The sequence below is a fragment of the Henckelia pumila genome, chromosome 1 (genome assembly GCF_033568475.1).
Source record: "Henckelia pumila isolate YLH828 chromosome 1, ASM3356847v2, whole genome shotgun sequence".
NCBI classification, from domain to species: domain Eukaryota; kingdom Viridiplantae; phylum Streptophyta; class Magnoliopsida; order Lamiales; family Gesneriaceae; genus Henckelia; species Henckelia pumila.
Genome location: NC_133120.1, coordinates 67,749,272 through 67,770,485, shown reverse-complemented (window position 1 = coordinate 67,770,485; position 21,214 = coordinate 67,749,272). Strand labels below are relative to the sequence as shown.

General features: G+C 37.4%; 1 non-coding gene across 1 annotated transcript; it reads left to right on the top strand.

Annotated features, from left to right (window-relative positions):
- Positions 1 to 20,801: 20,801 nt before the first annotated feature.
- Positions 20,802 to 20,907, top strand: LOC140876953 (small nucleolar RNA R71). Its single transcript, XR_012149177.1, has one exon. It is a non-coding gene; the product is annotated as a small nucleolar RNA R71 (small nucleolar RNA).
- Positions 20,908 to 21,214: the final 307 nt, after the last annotated feature.

Here is a 21,214-nt window from a genome sequence, read left to right as displayed (position 1 = left end):
GAGGAGGCATGAGGGAGATGTAATGGGGAAGAGTGAAGGAGAAGACAAGTCAAAGGAGCTATAAATATCTAACAATCTCCAAATTTGCATTCTAGTTCCTGAAAATTCCAAAATTTGCAAAAAGGACCTGATCAAAATTAAGTCGGCTTTTGAATTCTGAAATCTCCGATTAACTCAATTAAGCTCAATTAAGATAAATTTGGGTCGTTACAGAAACTTAAGCATGCATTTAACTTAATTAAACATAATTAGAGAAATAACAGGGGAAAATCTTAAAGATATACAATTCCAAGATAAATAAATCTTAATACAACCAAATCGAATAAATACCAAAATAAAGTCTTAATCTAGAACCCCACTGGTGACCCCTGCTACCAAGCCCTGGTCACCGACCAACCACTAGTCTCACTCCTGGTCCACCTGCAAAACCTGACCCGTCGAATGAGGTGTCAAATATAAAAGCAAGGACGTGAGCGCTAACGCCCAGTACGTAAAGTATCGAATATACAGGTCTATATAATGCACGCAACATGAACTATGAATGCTTTGGGTAAACTGGGATCATATCTAGAAAACCATGCTTAGTACATAGGCGCCTCCAATATGCGCATGCTGCTCCAAAGATTCAGTGGGTGCCACACATATTGAACTCGATCTTGGACTATCACCATCCTGGGTAAACCGCACACGTTGTCCCGTCGGTCCAGTGGGTGTCACACGGTACCCGATCATATAATAACAACAACCCTAGGGCTGAGAGACCCTAGAACAACTGGCTATCTCGAAAGGATAACAGGCTCAACATGGTATGCAAATGCCGCATACAAATCATGAACAGTATATCATGAATATCATGACAACTAATAATAAACACATAATTATGCAACACGTAAACATGCATATTCAGCTGGCTATCTCAGTATGTACTTATGTATCTTAGTTCTACTAGGAAAGCTACACCAGCTCTAATGTCCAAGCCTATTGTCCACACTAAAATGCATAGTACTCATGAATTATAATCTTATTCTAAAAGTCTTAACTAAGCTAATAGTTACTCCCAAAATCTAAACAGAGTCTAGACTTATACCTGCGTCCGTCATTAGCCCACTGATGACGACTGCCCCAGAACTTGGGCACCTCTCCACAGCACCCCGAGAACGCCTTGCCAACCTCCGGACCAAGCCTAGGAAGGCTGGAATTACTCCAAAACACTTAAAACTAAGCAAAAACCAAGAGAGAAGATGGTGAATGGTGTGAGAAATGTGGCCCTCGGAACCCATATTTATAGGCGGAGTTCGGATGGTCCGATCTCGGTTGGATGGTCCAAACTGCCACTTGTCCGAGCCACTTATACACCTGGGCGCTGTAGAGTTCGGACGGTCCAAGATAAATAAATCTTAATACAACCAAATCAAATAAATACCTAAATAAAGTCTTAATCTAGAACCCCACTGGTGACCCCTGCTACCAAGCCCTGGTCACCGACCAACCACTGATCTCGCTCCTGGTCCACCTGCAAAACCTTTCTTGTCGAATTGGATGTCCGAGATAAAAGCAGGGACGTGAGTGCTAACGCCCAGTACGTAAAGGATCGAATATACAGGTCTATATGATGCATGCAACATGAACTATGAATGCTCTCGGTAAACTGGGATCATATCTGGAAAACCATGCTCAGTACATATGCGCTTCCAATATGCGTACGCTACTCCGAAGATTCAGTGGGTGCCACACATACTGAACTCGATCTTGGACTATCACCGTCCTGGGTAAACCGCACACGCTGCCCCGTCGGTCCAATGGGTGTCACACGGTACCCGATCGTATAATAACAACCCTAGGGCTGAGCGACCCTAGAATAACTTGCTATTTCGAAAGGATAATAGGCTCAACATGGTATGCAAATGCCGCATATAAATCATGAACAGTATATCATGCATATCATGACAAATAATAATGTAACACATAAACATGTATATTCAGCTGGTTATCTCAGTTTGTACTTAGGTACCTTAGTTCTACTAGGAAAGCTACACCAGCTCTAAGTCCAATCCTATAGTCGACACTGCAATGCAAAGTACTCATGCATTATAACCTTATTCTAAAAGCCTTAACTAAGCTAATAGCTACTCCCAAAAGCTAAACAGAGTCGAGACTTATACCTCCGTCCATCGTTAGCCCGCTGATGATGACTTCCCCAGAACTTGGGCACCTCTCCACAGCACCCACGGAATGCCTCGCCAACCTTCGGACCAAGCCTAGGAAGGCTGGAATAACTCCAAAACACTTAAAACTAAGCAAAAACTAATAGAGAAGATGTTGAATGGTGTGATAAATGTGGCCCTCAGAACCCCTATTTATAGACGGAGTTCGGACGGTTCGATCTCAGTTTGGATGGTCCGAACTGCCACTTGTCCGAGCAACTTAGAAACCTGCGCCCTGTAGAGATCGGACGGTCTGAACTGGGTTCGGATGGTCCGAACTAGTCGGTCCTTCCGAACTCTTTTGGCTGTTTTAGGAATGTCTGAGACCCCCGGGACCCTTCCTACAATTTTTGGACGTTCCAAATCCGATTTTCCACTTATTTTCACCAAATAATGACTCCTTAAACATGTTTTGACACTTTTAAAATTATATGTCATTTACTAACATGTTTAAAATCACTTAATCTTGTAAAATAGAACCGGGCTACTACATGCTAAGAGAAGCTGCGCCTTTCTTTACACTGGAGTTATGTTGGTGGCCGAATGATCAACTTTCTAAGGAAGATTTTGAGGTATTCGCAGTTCACACGTGGGTGATATGGAAAGAAAAGAAAAAGTTTCTACAAGGAGATGGGATGAAACTAATGGCGGAAAATATCTCTTAGAGATCAGCACTCTGATAAGTGCATTTTGTGTGCATTATTTTGTGTTGTTTTTAGGTTTATGTTGCATGCATTCATATGGTTTCATGTGTTTTTTATATGTTTTATTTATAATTAATCTCATGCATGTGCATTTCACTCTTCGGGTTGATTTTTGTAGGAATTTGTGAAGAAATCATGAATTTATAGCAAAAGAAGAGCCAAAAGAATGAATTACGGAGCAGGAATTGTCAAAAATTCATTTTTAATGATAAAATATTGAAATCCGATCTCCACCGTTCAAATAAAATTTAAGATGTTTTGAAGTTTTTGTCCAAATTTCGGCTCGATCAGACAGCTAAAACTTGAGATATGATTTTTTCAAGAAAATTGCGTGCTGATAGGGATGTATGCACGGACACATGCACGGATGTGGCATGGGGTCCGGACATGTCGTGAAAAAAAAATATTTTGGGGCAGAAAGTTGCTTGCTCGAGCTCATGTTTAGGCGCTCGAGCGAGCCTGGAGCATTGTGAAAAAAGTAAAACAAAAGATCTCTCGATCAAGCGCATGTTTAGGCGCTTGAGCGAGACGGCGTGCAGACTCCTTATTTTTGGAAACTCTTATTCACGAAGGATGCAATCTTTTGAAAATTTGGTGCATTTAAATAGGCTTTTTATTATCAAATAAAGGGTTCCATACTTGTTCTATCAGAGGAGAGGCAGCGTCTAGGGCGGAGATTGAAGATTTGAAGAACGCTCCATTCTAGTTTATTCTCTCTTCTTCTTCTTCTTCTTCTTCTTCTTATTCTTCTTTATTTTTGAATTATATTTTCATTATTTGAGTAGTTTTTATTCAACCAAGACCACGAGATTGAGCCAAACAATTATATGTTGAATATTTTGATGATTATTTAGGATTTTTGGATCTTTTTTCAAATTATTGATTGTTGGATTTATATTTTGTTCTTGTGAATAACCTGATCAATTATTTACTTGCATGTTAATTGATTCTGAGTCGATAGATTAGGAATTGATTTCGATCGCTCCAATAATTGACATATTGTTAAATCGACTAGAAATAGTATTCGGTTTCAGTATACAATTTTAGGTGAAAACTGAATTCTCATAATTCCTAATGCATTTGAATTTGATTTGAATTATGAAAAATTGATCCGTCAATATTTGAATAGGTTTAACTGTTATAAAAATAGACTGCTAAATAAATTAGGAGAATTCATCGTGATTTAAGATTAAATCTGGATCTTAGAATTTTCCACGTGTTTGCATAATTTGTTCGGTACCTGAGTGTGTCTTGGTTGTCTCAATTTAATTGAATTTAATTTTTTTCTATTTTAAATTCTTATTATTTTTATTAATTGAATTTTTATTTAATTCTTAGCACTCCTATTTATTATTCTGTCTAGATTAAGCTAAATAATTAAATCTTGATAATTGACTACAGTCTTTGTGGGATCGATACTTGGACTCATTGTACATTTACTATAACTTGACCTGGTACGCTTGTCAGTATAATTTATTTAAATAGAATTCAAGCCGGACACATTCCTAGTTGAATCTCGACAATCCCGCTCCAAGGAGATCATTACTGTGGATTCAGTGAGGGGCCGGCCAGATAGAATCTGGAAACCACCAAGTGAGTGTACCCTTAAACTTAACGTCGATGCAACCGTGAATGAGGATAAGGGTCTATTTAGTGTTGGTGGCTTAGTTCAGGATTCCCAGGGCGGGTTATTGCTAGCTTTTGGAAAACAAATAATCAACTCATCTCAGTAGTGCATGGTGAACTATTGGCAATACGGGAAGGGATACAAATCTTGTATGAGAAGAATCTGTAGGATGTACAAGTTGAAACTGACTTTTTGTTGCCAGTGCAAGCAGTTACAACCAAACATGAGGAACTTGGCTATATTGGTTTTTGTGTAGAAGCAACCAGAGAACGTATGAATAAACCTGTGAATGTGGAATTAATTCATTTTATTAAGACGGCCAACAGAGTGGCCCATTCTATAGTTGTTTTGCTTCTTTTTTCCCTTCATCATTTGTATGGGTGAATCGGGATTTTCATCTTGGTTGGTTAGACTTGTAACGAACGATTTTCCTAAATAAATATTACAAGCATTTACTGTAAAAAAAAAATTTTACAAACAATTTTTTCCGTGAAAATGATATGCTAAGAAAGGAAACACTTATGCACATTAATTTATTTAACATTTTCATCTACCAAATTAAAATCTGAAGTATTTTGGATTGTTAGCCTAAGTAACTCCAATCTCCCATACTTCTAAAAAAAAAAAAAATATTACTCCAATCTCCCATAACTAAGAGAGATCTTGGGTTGAAGACTTTGTAAAAACATCCCATCCCCAATATCAAAAAATGAATAAATTTGAAGTCTTTTAGATTTTTTTTAAAAAATCAAATCTGAATTTGATATCCCTTGAAAATATGAAGTACATTTAAGTCTTTGCACTTATTAAGTCATTTCATTTAATTTCCATAATTGTTTTATGCTTTTTCTTAATTTTTTCTTTCTATTGAGTTCTCACTAATCTAAAAAATATATATTAAATAAAATAGAAAGAAAACACTGATATAAGAACTGAACTGAAAGTTCCCAAGCTCAAACCTAAAGATAGGACCAACTGAACTGAATTAACAACCTTCTCTATCAGCTGAACTTATGAAATCCGAATTGGACAAAGTTACTCTAAAACTGAAGTTACTCGAATTGAAGATTATCGAACTAAACATTTACTCGAACTGAACAGGATGACCAAAATGGACTAGCGAGTCAAACTATACTGGAAATTCAACTTAATCATTCAAAGGTAATCAGCGAGAGCCCAACAAACATGCCCAAGGAAGAGTCAGTTTACATCAGAGGCTAAACTATTTTTGGATAAATTTTTTCGTACACAAATGGCTATTTAAGGAATTAATTCGCACTACATTAGTACGGATGTCAAAGAATTTTGACGTGGAATAAAAGACAAAAATCAATGGCTATTATTTTTGGAATCAGATCTTTTTTTTTAAAAAAAATGTGACCCTTTGAAGAGTATTTATGCTTATAAATATGAATTGAAGATCAGTTAGAACACCTCTCTGGACTCTCTAGAATTTCTGAAACACAAGCTATTTCTCAAGCTAACTGATCAAAGCACTCAAAAGCACACTCAACAAAGATTCATATCTGATCATTTAAAGATCAACTTCTGCTAAGCTTTTGATCTGTAAACTATTATATTTGAATTAGTTTGTATATTGTACATTCAGTTAAGAGTACCAGGAATTTTAGTTTTGAAATGTTTAAGTCCAAACTACACCTGGGTTTTGCAAAGTGTTGTAAAATTCAAACTTTTCTAGTGATATCCTTCCTACCTTGGAAGAAGGGATGACGTAGAATTGTTGAATTCACCGAACATCTAGAAACAAATCCGTGTTCATTTACTTTCAGTTTTATTTTCCCTCAAGCCAAATGTCAGTTTGACTTGTTTTTGCACATAATTTGTTAGCCAACTGATATTGAAATTTGAGAATATTAGAATTCAGTTTCCAAGCCAACTAAGTTCAATTTTTAAGAAAAAATTATTTTAAGTATTTATTTAACCACCCACCCTTCTTAACACTTAATCAATCCTATCAGGTGGTATTAAAGAAGGGTTATTCTTGAATCTGAACATGGCATCATTCAGGAGGATCCTAATGTTCTCACAAGAATACTTCGATGATTGGAAAATTAGAATGCAAGCTTATATTGCAGCCCAAGATGATGGCATGTGGTATGTCATCACCGATGGACCAATGAGTATCACAAAGGCAAAAACAGCTATAGTAATCAGTGTTGGTGATTTTAAAATTGTTGAGAAACCAAGGTGTGAATGGACGGTCGAGGACAAAAGGAAAATCAATTTAGATAATGTGGCTATAGACATTATTTACAAGACTCTCGACAAGAATAAATTCAGCAAAATAAAAATGTGTAAGACTACAAAATAAATATGAGAGAAGTTAATTCAGCTATGTAAAGGAAATAAACAAACCAAAGAGAACAAACTATCAATTGCAATACAAAAAATTGACAATGTCAGGATGAAGTCTATTAAATCCATGATTGACTTTGATGAAAGAGTCAGCAATATTGTGACTCAACTGAATTATTTGGGAAAGGCATATTCAAACAAAAAAGTTGTGCTCAAAGTGATGTGAGGTTTTCCCAAGGAATGTTATGTTAAGACCATGAATATGCGTGAATCCAAAGATCACAACAAACTGGAAAACTATATGATATTTTTGAGTAATTGAAGGCATTTGAGTTTGAACTCCAAACCAGAGAAGGTGATCAGTTGAATATCTCTCAACTAACCAAAGAATTTGTTAGATCCCTTGTTTCGATGATAGCAAAAAATATTTCATTGTAGTAGATCAAGCTGTCTTGCATTGTAATGCAAGTACTTGACTACTCATATTGAATACCCAAGAAGAATTATCAACCAGTCTCAAGAAATTGTTAGTTGTCACTTGGTCTCGTAGATAAGAGTCCTCAACCGGTCACTAACATCTTAAGTATTCTCGACTGCTTCAGTATACAAGAAGATCTACTCATTCGTTCAAGTAACAGACAATACTCGACCACTCACTTTTCAAATTATATTTGAAAATAAGTCTTGAGGGATTTCTTCTGATACAATATACACAATGTACAAAGCATGCCATATACTTTATCAAAAAGATTGTTTATCAAGACATGCAAAATTAACAAAGCACTTTGAAAATCAGAATGTTTTCCCGAAATGCACATTGTTGAGTTTATACTTAGAGGTTAATTGCAACCGTTACTTTCTATATTTGGAAAGAACCAAATATCTCATTTATTTAAGCGTACTATATATCAAGAAAGGAAGGCAACAACAATGCTTTTGCATTAATGAGACATTGAAGATCAGTTAAAATACCTCTCTGAACTCTCTTGAATTCCTGAAACACAAGCGATTTCTCAAGATAACTTATCAAAGCACTCAAAAGCACACTCAACAAAGATTCATATCTAATCATTTAAAGATCAAATTGTGCTAATCTTTTGAGCTGTAAACTATTATATTTGAATCATTTTGTATATTGCACATTCAGTTAAAAGTACCAGGAATTTTAGTTTTGAAATGTTTAAGTCCAAACTAAACTTGGGTTTTGTGAAGTGTTGTAAAATTCAAAGTTTTCTAGTGATATCCTTCCTACCTTGGAAGAAGGGATGACGTAGGAGTGTTGAATTCATCGAACATCCAGAAACAAATATGTGTTCATTTACTTTCAGCTTATTTTCCCTCAAGCCATCTGTCAGTTTGACTTGTTTCCGCACATAATTTGTTAGCCAACTGATATTGACATTTGAGAATATTAGAATTCAATTGTCCTGTCAAAAAAAAAAAAATTCAGTTGCCAAGCCAAATGAGTTCAATTTTTAAGAAAAATTTATTTTAAGTATTTATTCAACCGCCCACGCTTCTTAACACTTAATCGATCCTTTCAGGTGGTATTAGAGAAGGGTTATTCTTGAATCTGAACATTTATATTACAAATGACATCATTCAACAGGATACTAATGTTCTCAAAAGAATACTCTGATGATTGGAAAATTAGAATGCAAGCTTATCTTGCAGCCCAGGATGATGACATGTGGTATGTCATCACCGATGGACCAATGAGTATCACAAAGACAAAAACAGCTATAGCAATCAGTGTTGGTGATTTTCAAATCGTTGAGAAACCAAGGTGTAAACGGACGGTCGAGGACAAAAAGAAAACCAATTTAGATAATGTGGCTGTAGACATTCTTTTACAAGACTCTCGACAAGAATAAATTCAGCAAAATAAAAATGTGTAAGACGACCAAAGAAATATGAGAAAAGTTAATTCAGCCATATGAAGGAAATGAACAAACCAAAGAGAACAAACTATCAGTTGCAATACAATAATTTGACAATGTCACGATGACGTCTGTTAAATCCATGACTTACTTTGATGAAAGAGTCAGCAATATTGTGATTGAACTGAATTCTTTGGGAAAGGCATATTCAAACAGAAAAGTTGTGCTCAAATTCATGCGAGGTCTAACTAAGGAATGTCATATGAAGACCACAAATATGCGTAAATCCAAAGATTTCAAAAAACAGGAAAACTATATGATCTTTTTGAGGAATTGAAGTCATTTGAGTTTGTACTCCAAACCAGAGAAGTTGATCAGTTGAATATCTCTCAACTAACCAAAGAATTTGTTAGATCCCTTGTTTTGTGATAGCAAACAATATTTCATTGTAGTAGATCAAGCTGTCTTGCATTGTAATACAAGTACTCGACTGCTCATATTGAAACCCGAGAAGACTTATCAACCAGTATCAAGCAATTTTTATTTTTCACCTGGTCTCGTAGATAAGAGTCCTCAACCGATCACTAACAACTTAAGTATTCTCGACTAATTCATTCTACAAGAAGATCTACTCGTTAGTTCATGTAACAGACAATACTCGACCACTCACTTTTCAAATTATATTTGAAAATAATTGTTGAGGGATTTCTTCTGATTCAAGCTACACAATGTACAAAGCATGCCATATACTTTATCGAAAAAGTTGTTTTTCATGACATGCACAATTAACAGAGCACTCCGAAAATCAGAATGTTTTCCCAAAATGCACACTGTTGAGTTTATACTTAGAGGTTAATTGCGACCGTTACTTTCTATATTTGTAAAGAACCAAATCTCTCATTTATTGAAGCGTATTATATATCAAGAAAGGAAGACGACAATAGTGCTTTTGCGTTAATAAGATAACAGTAAAAAATTCTTGGGGTGTACTAGAACTTCCAATTTAGGTAGTGTATATGTCCTAAATAAGTGGGTTGTTACAAAAAGGTGTAAATACAAAGTCTTCTAGTTAATTCCTTCTAAAGTGGAAGAAGAAGAGACACGTATAAGGATTTTGCCTTCGAACTTCCATATATCTTGGGTTATTTCCTTTTCTGCACTTTACTATCTTGTTGATACTTTCTTGAGTTGAGTATAGATATCATTGAATACTTTCAAAATGTTTCCGCACTACTTGTGGTTCGATCTTTTTTCAAAATTTGAGAATTTTGATCTAGTTTGGTCAACACCTACTAGACCGTTCAAGCCATTCTAAAGAAAATTTTTAAGTGTGTATTTAATCCCCCCTCTACAGACATTTTTTATCCCAAAAAGTGGTATCAAAGTAAATTTTCTCAACTACTGATATTTATACTCAAATCAGACTTCCTTCATCAAGATTAGAAAATAAGTATGCAAGCACATCTCTTTGCCCAGAGTGATGACATGTGGTATGTCATCACAAACGGCCCCATGAAGATCCTTAAAGGAAATAATGTTGTTTCTATATCCACTGGTAAACCTTAGATGGTGCAGAAGCACCGATCGGAATGGACTGTCGAGGACAAAAATAAAGCAAACATTGATAATGTTTCCAAAAACATACTTTACAAGGTTCTAAACAAGAACAAGTTTAGCAAGATCAATACATATACTATAGCCAAAGAAATTTAAGAAAAGCTCACGCAGCTGTGCGAGGGAAATTACAAGAAAAAGGAAAACAAGATCACCAGGACATCCAAAAACTTAACAATTCCAAAATGAAGCCAGGAGAAAACATGGCTGCGTTTGATGAACGGGTTTAGTAGTATCATGTGTGAACTTATTACCTTAAATAAATCTTATTATAATCGCGTGACTGCCTTGAAGGTTATGCCTCCATTACCCAGAGAATGGGATGTCCAGACAATGGCCATGAGAGAATCCAAGAACTTGGGCAAACCAAAGCTTCATGACTTGTTTTTTGATCTCAAAGCTTACGAGTTCGAGCTGGGAATTATAATAGATGAGGAGCCCTTAATTTCTTAGCCAATAAAAGTTATCTCTATAATCGTCGCATGTTCACTGGTCGGGGAAGCCTCAAGCAGGAAGACTTCAGAACAAATTAGCAATGAGGCTATGTCCTTCTTCGTGAAAATAGTTTGGTAAATTTATGTGTAAAAATCAATCAAAATTTACCAAATCATACAACAAAAAGAACACATATGTCAATTTTAACTGTTTCAAAATATGTCACTTTATTGCAGATTGCAACAGGTCCAAAAACGATGAGAAGAAACCAGTTGAGAAGAAACGGTCAAAATAGGACAGAAGGTCCTTCAAAAAGAAGAGAGATCAAATGGTACTAGTTGATGAGGATATCAAGAGAATGTTGGCAGACTCAAAATCTACTAGCTCTGAAAGCTCCTAAAGGAATAGTGAAGAGGAGAAAGTGCAATGTTTGATGGAAAACTCAGAACCAGAAGAAAAGAGTGATGATGTATTTGAATTTGGCTCTTTTGAATTTACACAAGATGAGTTAGTCACTGCATTGCATGAAATGGCTAAAAAGTACCAGAATCTTTCTCAATCATTCGAGGAAGTTGTTGTGAAAAATACTTGCAAGCGTACGAGTGTCAAGTTTTAGTAAAGTGAAAGAGAGAGTGTAGATCCCACAGGGAGTAATTTTAAAATATTCAATACTTGTAATTAAAATAGTCTTAATTTTATCTTGAAAATCGAACTTTAGAAGATTTATGACAAATTAAATAAATAAAGAAGATTGAAAAGCGCGCACAAACACAATCCTTAAGAGATTAACAATCAGAGAAAAATAGTCTAGAGGTTTGATTTCACCTGGTCTCAACAATATTCAATCCTAATCAATCTATTTTCATGAATTCCTTTCAATTAATAACCAAGAACACATAAATTATACTATTTCCCTCTCCCGAGTGCCAAATAGCATGTATCAATTACAGATCGATTCCAATATCCCTATTAAAAATCTACTTGTAATGATATGTGTAAAAAAATGTTCTTTTTAGGCTCTATTAAAGCTATAAGCTCTCCCGAATCATATAAACAATTAACAGTGCAAATTCTATTGATCCTATTCTAAATCCCCTCTCCCGAGTGCCGGATTCTGAATAAATATAACAAATCAATTTATGGCCAGTAAATTGAAAAGGCTTTCAAAACTAGAATCACAATTAATTTAGAAGAACTCAATTCATTAAAATCAACAATTCATAAATATGTCTTGACCAGGCTACATCGACCTTTAGACTTAAAGAGTTTAGTTCATAATAAAATTCATAGCAACATAAATCATGTTCAGAAATTCAAACATAATTCAACTCAAAAGAAATAAATAAAATAAAGATACAAAGCCGTCGTCTTTCTTCCGTGTCCGGTCGAAAAGTCTTCGTCTTTGTTTCAAACAATTTCAAATCTTGATCGAAACTTCCACGAATTTTCTGTCAAGATTTTTTCTGTGTTTTTGGCGGCTCCTCCCTCCATTAGGTCTGAAAAACCCTTAAATACGCCCCTAAGATTCGTCCAAACACATTCCAAAAGTATCCCAAAAATTTCCAAAATTAAACACAGCATTCATCACACAGACAACGACGCGCGGACGCTTCACACCAGGCGCGGGCGCGCATGGAACACTGTCTCAATAACTTCACTCATCAACTTCACGTGCGGGCGCGCGTGACACTCTGTAAAAATTCCACAACCCTGTTCAATTGACGCGCAGGCGCGCATGACCTTCTGCCCTGTCTTCATCTACTCTTCAAAATATGAACCATCTTCGCTTGCTTTGCTCTGTTCTTGACTCTTTTGGTTCCATTCATCATTAATTAATTGTTTCCTGTCATCTAACAAAAACAACAACTTCTTTCACATAATTCCGCTCGAAACCCAGCAATTATCCAATAATATCAACACAATTTAAGTGCACAAAATGCACTTATCAAATTCCCCCAGACTTAAATGTTTGCTAGTCCCGAGCAAAACCAATCAAGACTCAAGCACAAAACACTAACTATTCTACTCAACAAATCAAGACCAACCAAGAATTACTATGAAACAATGGCATTAGCAAAATATTCAGAAAATTTCATCCAATCATATCAAACTATCACTTTTTAATTTTCAACAAACACATGCTAGTGAACCTCCAAAACTTACAAATCCCGCAACTCACGTTCAAAATACTCTTATCCAAATCAATTCACACATTCATAGATCATGAGGACTTTCAAATGTAAATGGATCAAACAACAGGTTAGATACCTTTGAAAAACACACAAAAATCAGGTTATTTCACAAAAGAAACGTGTGTGCGTGTTTCGGTCAAAATTTCATATTCATTAAGAGTGGCAATCAATCATCCATAGGCTAGATTCTCGCAACCCTTCTCCACTAGTATATTGGGCAACTGAGACTCGGTCAATAGGACTTAATTAGCTTATAATGTAAGGCCTGGCTCATGGCTACAAATGAAGGATAAGAATTCAAAATAAGGAATAATTCATAATTATGCTCAAACTCTAATTTCAACTCCTTTTTCATCCCCACTTTCATACTTATTTCTTCACTTCATTCTTTCAACTTTCATCTCTTTTTTTTCACAACTTTTTCAACGACAAATTTTCTTTTTTCTTCTTTGTACTACCTCTTTTCATTTTTTCTTTTTAATTCACCATCACACCATTCCATTTTTTCAAAAATATCAACTAGGAGCATATAACATTTTAGCATTCAAATTACTCCCTTAAGGGTAGGAAATAGTATTTAGGCTATTCATGTAGTTAATGTAGGACCTTGAAATAATGACAAATGGGGTGATATCACACGTTAACACACATGCCATTCGATTTTCAATAAAGCTCAAATAAGGTACTAGAGATAACATGCATTACAAGGTAGCTTGAAAGGCTCAAACAAATTCAGAAAAAATGCCTAAATCATCCCTAATCTCAGTATTGCCCGTATTGCGCCTCAAAGGGTGTCCGAACTAGTCCTAGACAATCTCAATTCACAAGTAAATCATACAAATTTTAACCAGTGCAGAAAAGAATCAATCATCAACAGAAAACGATGATTTCAAACACGACTCAGATCATGTACCTAAAGTACTCGTGTATATCTTGTGAAGGCTCGAAGGGCAACTAAGGATAAAATAATGTCAATAAAGATCAGGCCCAAAGATCCGAAAAATTGCCTCATTCATTTCTATGTTTGTATGTTTCAACTCAGATTTAAGCACAATCACAGAATATGTAGGGATTCATTCATCTCATTAGTTCACTCATAAAACTTCTTTTAGTTCAATCATGGAGTTTAGCTAAAAACAATCTTTTGCATCATTGGCCAATGTCTTTTCATTTCTTTCATGGTTTCTTGAATTTACTCACATTCACTCAACAATTCACCCTTTCACAACCTCACAAACTATTCCAATCTCACAAATTCATCCCAACACCACACAACACAGGAGACTAAACACAATAAACAAAAATAAACAAAAACAAAACACAAAAAGGAATAAAAAGAACTCAGGAACAATTTCAGCAATTTTGAATCACAAAGCAAAATCCCCCCAAACTTGGTACAATCAGTGTCCTCAATGATTTAAACAAGAAAGAAATAGGACATGTACCTCAAACGATGACCGTCAGTGGTCATTGCTGTCATCACTCATATCGTCACTATCAACAGCAGGTGCCAGGTTTGAAGTACCAAAGGCAGGTGGCCACTGAGGATAAGGGGGAAAAGGATGAGCCGAGCTCGCCTCTTGAGGAAATTGGTGGCTCAATGCACCAGTGAATCCCATCATGTAATCTATGAAAACGTCATGTCTTTGCTAAAAGTGATGGAATTCTTGACGATGTTGGCGCAGATCCTCCTCAAGAGATGTCACACGTGCTTCCAAAGATGGTGATGCTTGAGTCTATGAGGCAGAAGCTCTACTAGCCGCTGCGGTAGCATTGAATGCTCGTTGGGCAGCACGTTCTCTCTCTTCGCTAGCTGATGGATGGCGCATGGAAGAACCCCCACCGGGTATCAGGGCCGTGGGCTTCAATAAATTTTCAGTAGGGCTCCAATCTACACCCACTGCTTCGCATAAATCCGTAATAATAGATGGTAAAGCTAGGCCCCCCCTCGAACGACCAGTGAAGACGTTCTGAATGGTCTCTTGACAAATTCGGCCTAAATCCATAGACATGCCCTCTACAATGCAATATACTAGAATTGCCCTCTCCCTTGTGACCTCATGATCATGGTCAGTTGGTTTTAGTTTAGCGCAAATCAGAGCATACCACCTCTTGGCATCCCTTTTCAAATCAATCTTCCTCAACTTGGATGGTTTCAAATCACTTCCCAACCTCCATACAGCGCCCTCGACACAGATAGACTAGATAATAGCATCATAATCAATATCCCCAGATCGATATGCCACATACTCATCATTGTCTATTGGCGGGATATGAAATAGAGTGTTAATTGCAACCGAATCAAACGGCACCATGTGTCCTCGCACTAAAACTTTGAAGTCAACGTGTTTCACCTTCAGATTGGCATAGAACTCTCGCACCAATGAAATAACAGCTTCTTGAGGCTGCTTAACAAATTTAAGCCACTGACGCTGTAGCACCTCATCCCCAACATTACACCGTATGATGCCATTCGGCTCAAAACCAATTGTGGTATCAAATCCTCTTTCAGGCAAAATATTTTTGGATAGCAACGCTTGATAGTTCTCCTCGGCCTGTTTATTCCAAAAACGATGATCATCGAAATTCGGAGCCGAAGAAGAGGAGTCGCCCAACTTTGTTTTCTTCTTTGGAGCCATAAATCAAACACTTGGAAGGCACAATACTAACTTGCAATTCAACAAGAACAAATCAATAATCTTGACACCCCCAAACTATCAATTCAACTTTCTCATCAATGTGAAACGAGCATCAACAAAACTAATGCAAAATACCCCAACTCGTAGACAAATCAACGCTACAATCTCCACTATTTCAATTACCCCATAAACAGAACCGTGCACACTCGTGATCAAAAAAACTTACCACCTTCGCCAGATGAAACTCCGCACAACCCAGAAAATAGAAATTTGGACTGAGCTCTGTGTTACGCCCTCGAACGAAGAACAATTAGATAGGATGAAGAATTTAGAAAGAAAGGAGAAAGGATGGAAGGAAGAACAATAGTGTAGAGAGAAAAAGGAAAATAAAAACAATAGAGGAATAGATCTAGTGTAATCGGCACTATGGAGAGAAACAATGGAGATAAGAAAAGGAAATAGAGGGTAAAATTAGAAGAGAGAATGAGATTAGAAGGAAAGGAATCGGGTTATATTTGTAGACAAGGCGGGCGCGCATAGCCCACTGCTCCTTGTTATTTTTTCTTTGTAAATCGACGCACGGGCGCGCCACAATGACAGGCGCCCGCGCATAGCACTCTGTAAAATTTCACTTGTTTTCATAATTGTCAGGCGCGGGCGCGCCAAAAGTGAGGTGGGCGTGCATAACCATCTGGACGAAGACTCCGCATATTGAATTGTTCACGCGCGGGCGCACTACATCAGGCGCGGGCCCGCATAACCTTCTAAAAATGGTTCCTGAGAAGAATTAAAAGGAAGAAAAATAAATAAAAACCGAGAAAATGACAAAATTCAATGCAAAAACCGAAAAGACAAAAAATTAAAACAAAAAGAACAAATGGGTTGCCTCCCATTTAGCGTTTATTTTATAGTCCTCAGCCAAACTTTCACCAGTTTTAAGCCGGGTCTGTGAGGAGAGTACTCTCAGTACTTCGTACTTCAGTACCATAATAATGTTTCACCCTTTGCCCGTTCACTTTGAATATTCTTCCATCTATACATCGCAGCTCAATCGCACCATGCGGATATACCTTCTCCACCATAAATGGTCCAGACCATCTGGACTTCAATTTTCCTGGAAACAATTTTAGACGGGAGTTAAATAACAATACTTTCTGACCTGGTTTGAATTCGCGAGGTACAATGTTTTTGTCATGCCACTTATTCGTTTGCTCCTTGTAGATTTTGGCATTCTCATAAGCGTCATTTCTAAACTCGTCCAATTCTGTCAACTATAATTTACGTAATTCCCCCAATGCTTCGATATCCATATTCAGCTTCTTGACCGCCCAAAATGCTTTATGCTCTAACTCCAAAGGCAAATGACATGCCTTACCAAACACCAACCTATATGGTGACATCCCAATCGGTGTTTTAAATGCAGTGCGGTATGCCCATAATGCGTCATCCAGCTTGATTGCCCAATCTTTTCTATTCGTCTTCACCGTATTCTCCAATACTTGCTTGATTTCTCGGTTAGAAATTTCCGCTTGACCATTGGTTTGCGGATGATATGCACACGCCACCTTATGCTTGACACCATACTTAGTGAGCAAGGTATTAAAAATTTTATTACAAAAGTGCGTACCTTCGTCACTGATTATTGCTCGTGGTATTCCAAACCATGTAAAAATGCTCTTCTACAGAAATTTGACTACAACACGAGCATCATTAGTAGAGGTGGCAATTGCTTCCACCCATTTCGACACATAATCCACTGCCAATAGGATATAAGAGTATCCAAAAGAAGGGTGAAAAGGACCCATAAAATCAATACCCCACACATCAAATAATTCCACTTCTAAAATGTTTGTGAGGGGTAATTCATGCCTTCTAGAAATATTTTCCGTTCTTTGGCACTTATCACATGATTTCACTAAGGTATAACTATCTTTAAATAACGTAGGTCAATAAAAACCAGATTGTAATACCTTAGCGGCAGTTCGGGTGGCTCCAAAATGTCCTCCATAGGGAGAGGAATGGCAATGATCCAAAATTTCAGCTGCCTCTTGCCCCGCCACACATCGTCTAATCACTTGATCAGCACAACGTTTGAAAACATAGGGATCATCCCACAAGTAGAACTTAACGTCATGGAAAAATTTCTTTTTCTGATGTCGGTTCAACTCTGGAGGCATAGCACCACAAGACAAAAAATTCGCAATATCAGCAAACCATGGGATATAGGAACTTACCTCAAAGATCTATTCATCCAGAAACAGTTCCTTTATGTTCTCTTCCTCTTTAACGTCTTCTAGTTCCAATCTCGACAAGTGATCTGCAACTTGATTTTCACTCCCCTTCTTATCCTTGATCTCAAAATCAAACTCTTGTAGAAGTAGAATCCACCTTATCAAGCGTGGCTTAGCATCCTTTTTGGCACACATGTAGCGAATCGTTGCATGGTCAGTATAAACAACTACTTTAGGAATTTATCAAAAGCAAAAACTACTGCAAGCATCTCTTTTTCTGTAGTAGTGTAGTTTTGGTGGGCGGCATCCATGGTGCGACTGGCATAATATATGGCTCTGAACATCTTATCTCTCCTCTAGCCTAATACAGCGCCTACTGCGTAGTCACTAGCATTGCACATAAGCTCAAAGGGCTCCTTCCAATCCGGCACAATCATGATGGGTGCTGTGGTCAACGCCGTCTTGATCTTTTCAAAGGCCTGCAAACAATCATCATCAAAAATGAATGTAGAATCTTTTTCAAGTAAATTACACAGGGGTTTTGTGATTTTAGAAAAATCCTTGATGAAACGCCGATAAAACCCTGCATGGCCTAAAAAGCTTCTGATGCCCTTGATATTTTTTGGAGGTGGAAGCTTCTCAATTGCAACCACTTTGGCACGATCCACCTCTAATCCATTGGATGACACTTTATGTCCAAGGACAATGCCCTCTTGAACCATAAAGTGACATTTTTCCCAATTTAGCACTAGATTCTTTTCCTGGCACCTCTGCAAAACAAGAGACAGATTATGCAAGCAATGATCAAAAGAGGTACCAAATACAGAAAAGTCATCCATAAAAACTTCCATCACGTCCTCCACCATATCTGCAAAAATCGCCATCATACACCGCTGAAAAGTTGCAGGTGCATTACATAGTCCAAACGACATCCTCTTGAAAGCAAACGTGCCATAGGGACACGTAAAAGTAGTCTTCTCCTGATCCTCTGGCGCGATAGCGATTTGATTATAACCTGAATACCCATCTAAGAAGCAGTAATAGCAATAACCAGCAATAAAACAAGGGATAGTAATGTCAGAAATTGACCATCCTAACGCAGTTTTAAAATTTCTCAGAACTCTCAACAACTTATCTTTTTCTACAGCAGACAGATGAGAAGATATAATAACAGGATAAGTAGAGTTTTCACCAAGGAATGCATAACATAAATGCGCAGACAATTCTTTCAAATCATGAGTTTCAGTGGATACCTCTGATGCACTATTCTCCAAAGCTTCAGATTCCTTAGGACTTACCATCTTTTCTTTTGGAGCGCTGTCAAGGATTGCTTTTTGCTCATTTAACTCCCAATCTTCTTCCTTATCAACCACCTCATCCGCCACCAAACATCTTTCGAGTGGATCGGTAATTCCTGCACATGAAAAGGAATTATGAGAATCAACAATTTCAATACTTTTACATGTACTTACCTCGTTTGGTCCCCTCATGGTGTGATAGATATTAGAAATTACTGCTTCACCACCAACTCGAAGTGTGAGCTCTCCTTTATGGACATCGATCAGTGCTTGTGCAGTAGCTAGAAAAGGTCATCCAAAGATCAAAGGAGTTTCTTCATCTTCATCCATGTCTAAAATTGCAAAATCTACTGGAAAGATGAACTTGTCGACCTTCACCAAAACATCCTCCACAATACCTCGAGGATATGTGATACTCCGATCAGCCAGCTGTAAAGTGATTGTGGTTGCTCTGACTTCTCCAAGCTCCAAAATCCTGTATACAGAAAAGGCATCAAATTAATACTGGCTCCTAAATCACATAAAGCTCGATTAACTTTAGAACCACCAATAAAACAAGGGATAGTAAAACTCCCTGGATCTTTAAGCTTTTGTGGCAACTTTTTCTGCAGGATTGCACTACACTCTTCTGTCAGATTCACCACTTCATTGTCTTGCAATCTCCTCTTCTTGGACATTACATCTTTGATGAACTTTGCATAGTTAGGCATTTGTTCCAAGGCATCTGCAAATGGAATATTGATGTGTATCTTCTTGAAGATGTCTAGAAACTTGGAAAATTGCTCATCAAGTGCCTTCTTCTTAAACCGCTGTGGGTATGGAAGCTGTGGCTTGTACATCGGTTTAGATTCAGATTCCTTCTTGGGCTCTTCAACCACAATTTCTTCAGCCACTGGTTCTTCTACTTCTTTTGCTCTACTCTTCTCTTCAGCTTCTAACTTCTTCCCACTTCTTAACTCAACTTCTTTGCATTGTTCTTTTGGATTCACTTCAGTATTGCTGGGAAACTGTCCTCTGTTTCACCATAGCTCCCAAACTGCACATGTGTGTCTCCATGCTGCAAGCTGTCCAATCTGTGTCTCCATGGGTTTCACCATAGCTCCCAAACTGCACATGTGTGTCTCCATGCTGTCCATTTGAGTTTCATTCCTCGACATCCTCTTGTTAGATTCAGTCACAAATGTAGACACAACATCCTCCAAAGATGCTTTCCCTTCACCTTGATTTGTATTGAATCCCGGAGGGGGTTTCAACACATTTTTGTTGTTGGCATAGGAAAAGTTTTCATGGTTACGTAGGCCAGGATGATAAGCATTAGGTGGAGGGTTACCTAGATAATTCCCGTAACCTCTGGGATTGATGTATTGAGCTTCTTCAGGTGGATGAGATTCTTCTATGGCAACCGACACACCTGCAGGTTCTGCGATATTCACCTTGTTCAGAGAAGCCACTTGTGTACTCAACGCAGATAGCTGTGCAGTAATGGATGTAAGAGGATCCACACTGTACACTCCTTTCTTGACTCCCATACGTTCAGATGGCCATTGATAACTATTGATAGTCATCTGTTCCAGCATATCATAAGCCTGAATTGGGTCCTTGGCAAATATGGTACCTCCAGCAGCAGAGTCCACAGACATTCTTGTACTTCCCAATCTGCAAAATTATGATTAGGACAATGCCTTAACAAATCTTTGTACCTTTCCCATGCCTCGTATAGCTGTTCTAAATCATGCTGTTGAAAGGTACTGATCTCAATCTTCAGCTGGGTTGCCTTGGATGGTGGAAAGAATTTCTCTAAGAATTTCACAGCCATGCCCTCCCAAGTTGTTATGCTTCCTAGTGGCAATGACTGCAGCCAACTCCGTGCCTTGTCCCTAAGAGAAAAAGGAAACAAACGTAAGCGTATTATATCCTCAGAAACACCATTTATTTTAACAATATCAGTAATCTCTAGAAAAGTGCGCAAGTGTAAGTGAGGATCAGCTGTGGCAGTTCCATTGAATTCGTTCTGCTGAACCATGTTGATTAAGGCCGGCTTCAACTCAAAGTTGTTGGAATTTATTTTCCCTCT